The sequence below is a fragment of the Lutra lutra genome, chromosome 6 (genome assembly GCF_902655055.1).
Source record: "Lutra lutra chromosome 6, mLutLut1.2, whole genome shotgun sequence".
Lineage (NCBI taxonomy): Eukaryota > Metazoa > Chordata > Mammalia > Carnivora > Mustelidae > Lutra > Lutra lutra.
The window spans coordinates 152,443,348-152,453,871 of NC_062283.1; positions in this window are offsets into that span (position 1 = coordinate 152,443,348).

Genomic DNA, 10,524 nt, shown 5'->3' on the forward strand with positions numbered 1-10,524 from the left:
CACCACCCATGTGACTCCTCTTTTCCTCCAGGGAGCTGGGCAAAGTTAGATTCCTATGATATGCTTTATAGAGTCGTGGTTCTTCCCTCCAAAATGCCTTCCACAGCTGATAATTAAGTACTGCTTAGTTTGACTATTTCATTGTCTGCCTTCTGCACTAGGTGGCAAGCTGTGAGTCCCCAGGGAGATCTCCTGCTCACAGTCGCATCAGTAACACCTACCATAGCAGCACATAGTAGGTGCTGAAAACTGCCTGTTGGTGGATAGATGGATGGATGAATGGATGAATGAGCAGATAGACAAACAGGTGGATGAAGACATGGATGGGTGGATGGACAGGTGGATGGATGGATGGATGGATGGACAGACAGGTGGATGGACAGGTAGATGGATGGATAGATGGATAAATTATCAATTAACTCTTGAGGTAGGAGTCAGAAACAAAGAGTGAGAGGATTCTGACTTGAGTTACTAGGTGGAGATGGTATCTTTAACTGAGCTATAGAGGAAGAGAACCTGGGCAAGGATGTAGTGTGTGCATGTTGCTATTGAAATAGTGGGAGAGAGAAACAAGTGAAATTAAGTTTGCGGATGCAGCCCATGTTCCCCACCACCACCGAGTGACATGCGTCGTATCAGCCACAGTCAGTAAGACACGTTCAGACAATGGCAACCAGCCACTGCTTTCATTCCACAAGCTGTAGACACCCTCAAAATGCGATCTTATCCGTTTCTTAAACCTGCTTTGTCCCGTGTGCACAGCCCGGGTCCTGTCGCTGGTTCTTCCTTTCTGAACACTCACTCGGCTTCAAGCACTGCAGCCCTAACGTCACGGGTGCCCCTTTCCTGCCCTCGGAACAATAATTGTACGTGATGTAGTGTGGACGTCGGGCACGTTTGCGTGAGTCGCTAAAAAGAGTGTTTTTGCTCAAGACTGAAAAGGACAGGGGCACCTGGGTGGCTCAGTGGGTTAAGCCGCTGCCTTCGGCTCAGGTCATGATCCCAGGGTCCTGGGATGGAGCCCCGCATCGGGGTCCTTGCTCGGCAGGGAGCCTGCTTCCTCCTCTCTCTCTGCCTGTCTCTCTGCCTACTTGTGATCTCTGTCTGTCAAATAAATAAAATCTTTAAAAAAAAAAAAAAGACTGAAAAGAACAAATTGTCAAGCTCTGGCACTCGTGAGGCTGAGCGGGGCCCACGGTGCTGCGATGACGCTGGGGAGCAAAGCTGTCCCTCAAAAATGAAACACTGGGGCCTGCTGCGTCAGGGGTGCTTACCTGCAGCCTGCACTCAGACGGTTTGATTCCCTTAGCCTTGTCACCAACCACTGTTTTCTGATTATTTAGAAATAAGTGACTACAAAGACAGATTATTTCAAATATTTTATACAATGAGAAAAATGTTTATTTTATGTGAATTTTTCCATTTTTGAGATTTTGTTTTTCCTGGTAGGATATTCATCTTCGTGATGGTTGTTTTTTCTTCTTTTTCATTATTTTAGGGTTTATTTATCTAGTTTGAGAGAGTGTGTGCGTGCACGCAGGTGGGGGGAGGGGCCGAGGGAGAGACAGGACCCCCCCAGACCCCCCACCGAGCACGCAGCTCCACGCGGGGCTCAATCGTGCGACCCTGAGATCATGACCTGAGCCGAAACCAAGTGCCAGACGCTTCGCCGGCTCCGCCACCCGGCACCCTGGTCATGGTTGTTTCTGAATGTGAATGTGACACGCGGTGACTCTTAAGTGCAGTTCGCGCCTAGGTTTGTTAAACACAGACACAGAAAGCAGCAGTCTTTGACACATTAAAAAAATGGATACGGGAAAATAGAAAAATAATTCTTCCAAAGAATTCCGCCACCTGTAATTAATTGTAACCCGCATAGTTGCATCGGGGCCCGAACACTGCCCCTGCGATCCGGCCCAGTGAGCTCACAGAAGAAGCCACACATGGAAACCGACGGGGAAAGCCTCCCTGAGTGAAAATACGTATGGAAAAGTGCGTCGCACACTTACTTCTGGTTGCCGCACCGGGACTGGGAAGGGCCCGAAGAAGGGAGTGACCAAGCAAACTACTGCGTTCGGCCCAGGAAGGGCAGGGAAATGGGGCTGGTGCCCAGAGGCCGTGGTGGAGGGAGGCTGAGAAGCGAGCCCAGCAGTGGCGGAGGAGCCGGGCCAACGGACAGCCGGACTGTAGGGCTGAGTGGGGCCCCCAGGAGCCCCCACGCTCCCTTCTTGCTCAGGAATGGGACTCTGGTGACGGTACTTGCGCTGAGCACCCGGCATGCTGGAGGGGAGGACGGCTTTCCCAGCCTCCCTTGCAGTGCGGGGCGCCCGTGCAGAACCCAGAACAGCGGGGAGCAACCACAGGTGCCTCCTTGCAAGAAGGAGACCCCCTCCCACCTCCGTCCCTCCGTCCTTTCAGCTGGAACGCTGGCTCCAGCTTGAGCGGTCCTGAGATGTCGGAGACGTCTGAGCAGCCTGCACGGCAGCCCCGGGCAGTGCAAGGACACGGGTGTGTGCACGCGCATCCGTTGTAGCCACGCCCAACCCTGACTAGCGCAGGACCTAAGCCCCGGGCGCAGCTGGTTCCTGACGAGCTCAGCCCTCCCGGGTGCGCCTGGGAAAGGGGCCCAGGGCTCCGTGCCGGGGGAGCCCTCTCCTTGCTCACTGACTTGGCAAATGGGCTGAGACGTACACATGCCTGTGAACACAGGCACGTGAACACACAATACACAGGTGAGCGTGTGTGCACATGTGTGGACACATGTGTGTGAGTGCGTGTGTACGCTGTTCCTTACACCACGTCACTGTGAGCCTTAAGCACAAAGGGGACGGACACCTGCTCGTCCCAAGGGACCAGATTTCCTACCAAACCAATGAATTCTCGCCAAGGGCCAGAAGCAAGCTGTGGTACCCGGAGGCTTCCTGATTGTAGCCAGGACGGCGCGCTCAGAGCAAGAGAAAGCGGAAGCTTAAAACAACTGTCGGCGCTCCCAGCGCCTTCTGCACTCGGGAGCCGTCGGCCAGGCGGAGGGAGTTGGGTTGTGCGGCAGGAGAGATATTTAAATTCTTCTCTTATTCTGAATCTCCTTTAATACAGAAGGATTACAGCAGATGGGAGAGGAGCTGGTTCTAATAGAATATTTATTAAGCGGAACAGCCTGTGCTGGTTCCCGGGCCCCAGAGAGATCTCTCTTCTCTGTAAATGGCAAGAATGCTGCTCTGTCAGCGAGGGGTGGAGGGTCAAACCAGGCAGAGAACGACCAGGTAAATCTCTTCCCGATGGTCCCAAATCTGTCCCTGCATCTTCTACGGCCACACACCCCCCATGTACCACCATCGCCCTAAACCAGGGGCAGGGGTGTGCTGAACGTCCTTGACGCCGTCCCAGGTTTACATCAGCCCCGACAAGTCTGACGTCAGCCACGCTGGAGCTGAGAGCAGCTTTGTTTGAACCAACATCGGTTGTGCAAGGCAGCGCTGAGAAACGATGCAAGGGTCGATCGTGTGTCAGATGTAAGGGTGATGCGTTCATTGAGGGAAGGGGGCGCGTCGAGGCAGCTCCCTTTATCCCATCTGGGGGGAGCCGTGCCACAGGCTCCCTGCGGACATAGGATCCGGGAGGGAATCACGGGGCATCCCAGGGATCGGGGACACACAGAAAGGATTGTTGGGCGTTTACCAGTATTCGCGACCATGAGCCTCATATTCTTTCTGCCAGAAAGATGTATTTTATACACACACAGACACACACAGGCAGACACAGGTACACACAGGCACACAGACACACACAGACACACAGACACACAGACACACACAGGCACACACAGACACACACAGACACACACAGGCACACACAGACACACACAGACACACACAGGCAGACACAGGCACACAGACACACATACACACACGGTCACGCGCAGGCATGTATCTGAGAGCCGGTTGTTAATCATCTGCCAGCATTGTGTCCCCCCCGTCCCCGCCCTCCCTCCACTTCTCCCACACACGCTCTTCCCTGATCTAAAAATAAATTTCCTGTATCAGAGCCGGGAGAAATCCTATCCAAGTTTCGAGGATCCGTGGTAAAGGCGCCATTGTCTTCCCTGGAAATCTTCCAGAGGCAGAAACACACCTACTCAGTCCTTGCGGAGCCCGCCCGGGGCGGGAGGCTGGCCGGCCACGGGGCTTCAGGAAAATTCGGGCAGGAGGGCGCGGACACCGAGAACCCACTCTCGGAACTTCACGTCCGAGCCCTCGCCTGCCTCAGAGAGCTGGTCCGGAGCAGCTCGTGGATGCCACGGAAGCCAGAAACATTTTTGGAGCCCCCTCCTCTCCCCTCCTCTCTCCTCCTCTCTCCTCCTCTCCCCTCCTCTCCCCTCCTCTCTCCTCCTCTCTCCTCCTCTCCCCTCCTCTCCCCTGCCCACCCCCCCGTTGGGCCCTGCTCTCGGGCAGCTTGGGAGGCACCCAACGGAGCCGGTCTTCCGTCTGGACTCCCCCAGACGGTATTATCCAGCAGCTGCATTCACTCGGTTTACGCAAAATCTCCCTCCGTCTGCCTGTTTGTAGAAGGAAAACACACCTTCAGAGGAAAAACGCTGCCCACAGACGAGGGCGGCCTGGACGGCAATGGACGCCTGGTCTCCACCCGCCGCACCCTGCCCACACGGCCGAAATAAAACACGTTCTGGGGAAATTTCAGAAGAACTTGGCAATGTTGTTGAACCGAGCCCTTGTCACAGGGTGTGACCTCCTGCCGACAGATGGCCGCAATGGGACGCCACACCCGGGGCCCCTTTACCCCACCAGGGCTTACAGCCTGGGGCCGGAGGGTCCGGTGGTCTGCTGAGTGCAGGCCCCTGGGGCTCCCTCCACCTCCACCCTGCACACTAGGCCCAGGTTGGGGCCCGATGGGACTGGGGTGTCGCAGGCAGTAGGGAGCCCAGCGGGGGGTGGGTGGCACCCCTTGCTGAGCGCCAGTGGGTGGGGTCAGGTGCCAGGAGGACTGGCAGGCACGGACAGGAAAGGGTGACCTCGGCCGGCTATGCACTTCCTCTTTCTCTCCGCAGGGCCCCACCCCTGGCGCACTTGGCCGCCATCCGACAGGTGCAGAGGCAATTGGCAAAGTGCTCTCTTCCCAGACGCCAGCCCCTGTCTCAGCTGCACGCTGTGCCTTAGGGGGGGCGGGTGTGGCGACCTTCAGGGCCTAGAGGTCCGCGCTGACATCCGTGCAAGTCCCCGTTCTCCTGATCCTGGAGTCCATCCCCAGAACCTTCCTCCCAGCGAAAATGCAGAACGCGCCGGCAGGGTAGCGGGTGTTGGCTCGCCTGGGGGGTGGGGGTGGCGGGTGTTGGCTCGCCCACACACAGCCACAGGTCCCCACTGCGCCACCAGCCATGACCTTGCGTCTTCCCGTCACCTTCATGCTGCTCCACGATGTTACCTGTGGGGGAACCACGTGTCAGGGGCTCCGTCGTGAGATTTCCTTGCACCGACATCCTCTCCCTTGCTCGGCAAAGGTGTTCTGACCACATACTTCCGGGCTCGTTCAGGGAGGGGTGAACGGGGCACCAAGCCCTCCTAGTTTGGCGGAGGCAGAGGGCAGAGCATCTGCCATGTCCTCCCCCCACCCCCCACCCCTGAGCGCCCGCTCCACGGCAGGCAAGGGGGAAGCCCCAAACTCACCATTGCACTGGGTGTCTGCTCAGTGCAGGGGAAGGAATGGAAATTCGATGATGCCAAACACAAAAGTCATTTTGAATTCAAAAGTAGGTCACAGCGGCTCCTCCCAGGCTTGTTTTCTCCATCTGCCCGTCTCACACTCGCCCGCCCCGACCAGGCCCCGGGCAGATGGGAAGCTGTCCTCTGATGCTTCTCCACGAGCCCTTTGCGCTCTGACATACAGGGAGGAGGGCATTTCGTACAGGGTTTGACCTTTCCCCATGCCGCTTCCTTCCTTTAATGGGTCCCAGGAGGGAGCATAAGCCTTGGGACGGCTGCTGTGTGGGGGACAGTCCAGCCCCCCTGACACCCACAGCAAGGGAAAGGTTTGCAGGTACACCCTGGAACACACGAGCCAACCGACTGCTCCCGCTCAGCCCAAGCTCCCAGAAACTCTGAGCAACCTTGCCCAGAAGGGGAGAGAGAGACTTCAAAGCGCCGTCCTGAAAAAAATACCCAAACGAAATGCGGAGCTGGGATGAAGTTCAGAGAGACAGGCCACCTGTGCTCCCGGATGATTCAGAAAATGAATGAGGTGCTTCAAATTATCATCAGGTTGTCGGGTGGTCTAACGGGAATTTGTAATTTAATCCAGCAATGCCAACCTTGAGAGGACGAGGAGCAGCTGTGGTTTCCGAAGAAGATCATGTTAGAAGCAATTCCTCGAATGGAGCAAGGACTGCGAGGTCAGCGCCTTGTTGCCCCTACGGCGCATCAGGCGCGCGTGAGATCCCACAGAGTCGAGACGACACGACGCGGCTGATGCCCGGAGGGGAGAAGAGCCTGGCCGGAAACTGGGTGCAGCAGTCCCAGGAACACAGCCTGCGTCCTCTCAGGGACACCACTGGAGTGATGGTGACCGCTCTTAGCCCGTGAGTGTGGCTCTGTGCTGGCTTGGTGGCCCAGGACAGGGTGGGCTGCGAGGCCGTGCCCTGACTCACCTGGTCGCTGGGGGTTCGTCCGTGGTCCTCCATCCCTGCCGAATGGCCTCACGTAGACCCGGGTTTCCAAACTGGGGTTTTCCTTTTCTCTCTGTGATTTATTGTTTATTAAATGCTTGTATCCGTCAGCTTGGGCAGCCACCAGATACTGCTGGCCGGGCACGGAGACAGCTGCAGAGACTCACGTGGGTCCCCGATCAAGAGGCCGGCTGCGCGGGTCAGGCGGATGGCCGCCCCCTCCCTTCCTTACCCACACGGGGTCCGGACAGAGCCACTCTTGGGCTCTCCCTCTGGAAGGAGAGCAACACTGCTGCGCCCGGGCCCACCCAGGGGCCACATGTAACCTTCATTTCCTCATCCCACCTCCAAACCCAGCCACCATGCGGCGGAGGGAGGGGGAGGTTAGGGCTTCAGCACAGGAATCTGGGGGGACTGAAGCTTTCATCTCTAAGACTGTGCGGAGTGAGTCACCGGAGTGACCTTGCGGTTTAGCCCGTCCCTCGGAAGGAGCTGAGCCGGTCCTTGTCCTCCGTTTACCGTCGTCTGGACATAGCACATGCTACAGGAACAACTTCGGTTATACGACAGCTCCCGGTTCTACGAAGGAGATGTTTGTATGTTTGGACTCATTTAAAGCTTGGCACAATCCCGCCTTCTTCCTTCCTGCCTTTTCCCGAGGGGGAAACTGAGGTGGGAAGCGCATTTCCACAGAAGGACGGTCTTCAGCAGTGGGGCCGGCTCCTGAATCCAGGGCTCCCAACCAGGTTTGCTCCCCTGCAAGGCTTGGCCATGGTTATCTGTAGTCTTGGCTGGGTCGCAGGGGTGGAGGCTGAGATCTGGGTGAGGGTGTGTCCTGCTCCTGCTCGGTCTCAGGAACAGAACGACCTCGTGCTCCGGGAGTGGCTCCTGAGCCCTGATCTGGGAGCCACCTGGAGTCAGGGCGGCGTCCATACTTCACCCCTACCTGCTCCTCCTCCTCCCACCCTGCAGGGCTGGGTGCTGCCTACTGGCCGCCTCACCAGGGCTGGACATGCGCCAGCTTTCCGATTAATAAAGGGCCTTTGACAATGGCTCCAAGACTGCAAATTCCAGCTGCATTCCCGAAGGATGAGACAACCCGCTCCAGTGACAGGCTTGGCACCCGCCGGAGCTCAGGTCCTGGGACCAGGAGCCGAGCCACGGGTCCCCGAGGCTGCTTGGGGTCCTCTGCTGTGTCCATGTCCCTATTGCTTCTTTGAGCAGCCTGGTCACAGACTCAGTCGACCCACGTCCCTCACCCCCCACCTCTGTGGGCTCCCTGGGGCCCTATCCATGTCATGGCGTCCATACCATCTTCAAGGCTGATTTTCAAGCCACACCTGCCGTCCACGCCATTCTCGTACCTTTCTGCACTGCCTCCCGGTGCGTCTGCCCAAGTTGGATTCCTACCCCCATCAGCAGTCATGCCCCACGGCCACGCCCCTGGCTCGCCCACTTTCTCAGCTCAAGAGCCTGGAGGCCCCTGAGCTCCACTACCGGTGCCCACTGCCCACTGCCCTCTCCCCCACGACGGCTGCACCCCGAGCCCCAGCACCTGGCGCTGGACAGCCACACGGGTCAGCTGCAGCTCTCTGCACAGAATATCCGCCCCGTGGTGGCCTGAGATGGTAAGCAGAGATCAGACACTGCACTTCCCTGCTTATCGGCGAGGGCTCCCTACCTCCCCGGGGCTAGGCCCCCCTCGTTGCCAGCTCCCCCGGCCCAGCGCACGGACCTGCCCCAGGCAGCACGTCCACACCGGCTGTCCATGGTTGAGCCCGACAAGCTTTCCCTGCCTCTTGCTGCTGTACCCACGGTTCCCTCCTGAGGGTCTTGTCCCCCAGAGCCTCCCATCGACATTTTGTCACCATGCAGGCTCCTCCTCTCTCCACCAACCTGTCCCCATCGTGCTCTGCTCCTGATGTCCCCCGACCATGAGAAAGTAGAGCCTGAGAGAGCGGAGGACCCAGGCTGGGATCAGAAGACTGTCCCATCGGCCCGTCCACACCCGCAGGATTGTTCACCCTTAACGGGGGAAGATCCTGTCTCCGGCTGCAGCACCAGTGAACCTTGAGGACACTGTGCCAAGAGCACTAGGCCAGACCCAGAGGACAAATGCTGAATGACTCCAGTCCCATGAAGCACCTCGAGGAGTCAGGTCCTGAGACACAGAAAGGAGAACGGTGCAGGCCAGGGGCTGGCGACAGGCAAGAGGGTGGTGTGGTGGTGGACGGTGACAGCTGCCATCGGGCCATAAGGGTTCTGGAGATGAACAGTGTGGACGGTCGCATGGCTGTGCACGTGAAAACGGTTCCATGCCAAACGTGCCATACAAATGCACACGTGTGCACGTGCACACTCTGGGTGGCCCCAGGTCGGCCCACGCCCTCTGTGCCGGCCGAAACCGTCCTGGTGTGTTGGGGCCCCGTGCAGCAGGATCCCATTGCCCCCACCCCATGGTCCGCCCCCGGCGACCGGAGTGAAGCCGGGGCCGGCTGGTTTGCCTTCAGCGGGGCTCCGTGTCCAGGTCACCAGCAGCGTCTCCCAATCAGGCTCCTTCCTCTACGTGTCCCAGAGCAGACTCGGGGCCCCAGCGCTCACGCCCCTGTTGCCATGGCATCCCAGCTCTGACACATTTACATACACCAGCCACGGCACGGGAGACATGTCATTGTCCCCTCGCGGCCCCTTCCGAGCCCTCCTGGGTCCAGGGCGGGGCCGGGGCCGGCGCTCAAGGCCTCGATGGACCCTCGAGCGTCTGCTCCGGCTGCGAAGACACCGGTGGGGGCTGTTTCCAGAAGGAGACTCAACCGCCTCTGCTCGTCGGGTTTGGAGACAATGGTCCATCTCGCCCGCGGAGGGGGAAACTGCTATTTTTGCCTCCGCAGACACCGTCAGAGAGCAGCGCTGGGAGCGGGGAAGCCGCGCGAGACGGCCAGCTCTCCCACGGATGCTGGGCGCAGGGCTCTGCGGCTTCTGTGCAAAGAGCCAGATGCCGGCCTCCGCAGCCCCGGGGACAGGCTCCCTGGTCACCGTCACTCGTACCTGGGCTTTCTTGCTGCTCCCAGAGATGCAGCTGTCCCCAGATGACTGTCCTTCTGTGCGCGGCTTCTCGCATGGCCCTTCTCCACCTCTGCCTCTCGTCCTCCGGGAAGCAGGAATGGGAGAAACCCCGGACAGGCGAGTCCGTGCTTCTGCGGTCTGCTGGTGCTGTGCTCAGCACCGCGGTCCCACATGGCCACCGGGTCTGGAGGAAGGCAGGGTCTTGGCCACAGGGTTCCCAGGAGGCAGGGCTGGTGGGGAACGGGGAGATCCAGGAGTGACCGCAAGTCAAGGCCACCAGGGACGGCGACCCGGGGCCCCAGAAGACACGCGGTCCCCAGGGAAACGCTCCGTCCATCGTGGAGAAGCTGACCGCCTGAGGGGGATGTGCGTGTCAAGTCAAATTTCCAAACACAAGTGGACGACTGTCCGACCGGCCAGAGCCCCGACGAGGCCTGTGTGTCCCTGCTGTCCCCAGGCCGAAACTCCCCCTCCCGTGCCCCCTCGCAGGGCCTGAGTGGAAGCCGGGTCACATGAGAAGTTCCTCTCCTGGGCATGTTTTTCAAACGCAACATGTTCTCCAGAAAACATGTCCACGGGAAAGTGTTGTCATGACAACTGTGAAGCCGCAAGAGGAGGGGCTGGGGAGGCTGAGCAAGGACCACAGTCGGGTCGTGGACACTACCGAGGCTCCCCTCCATCCCTCTGGACAGCACACAGGTTGCCCCCTGCAGCGGGTCCTCCAGGGTCTTGGGGCCAGCGGGAAGGGGCTGCTTCCTCCCGTCCTCCCCTGGGAGCCGGGCTGG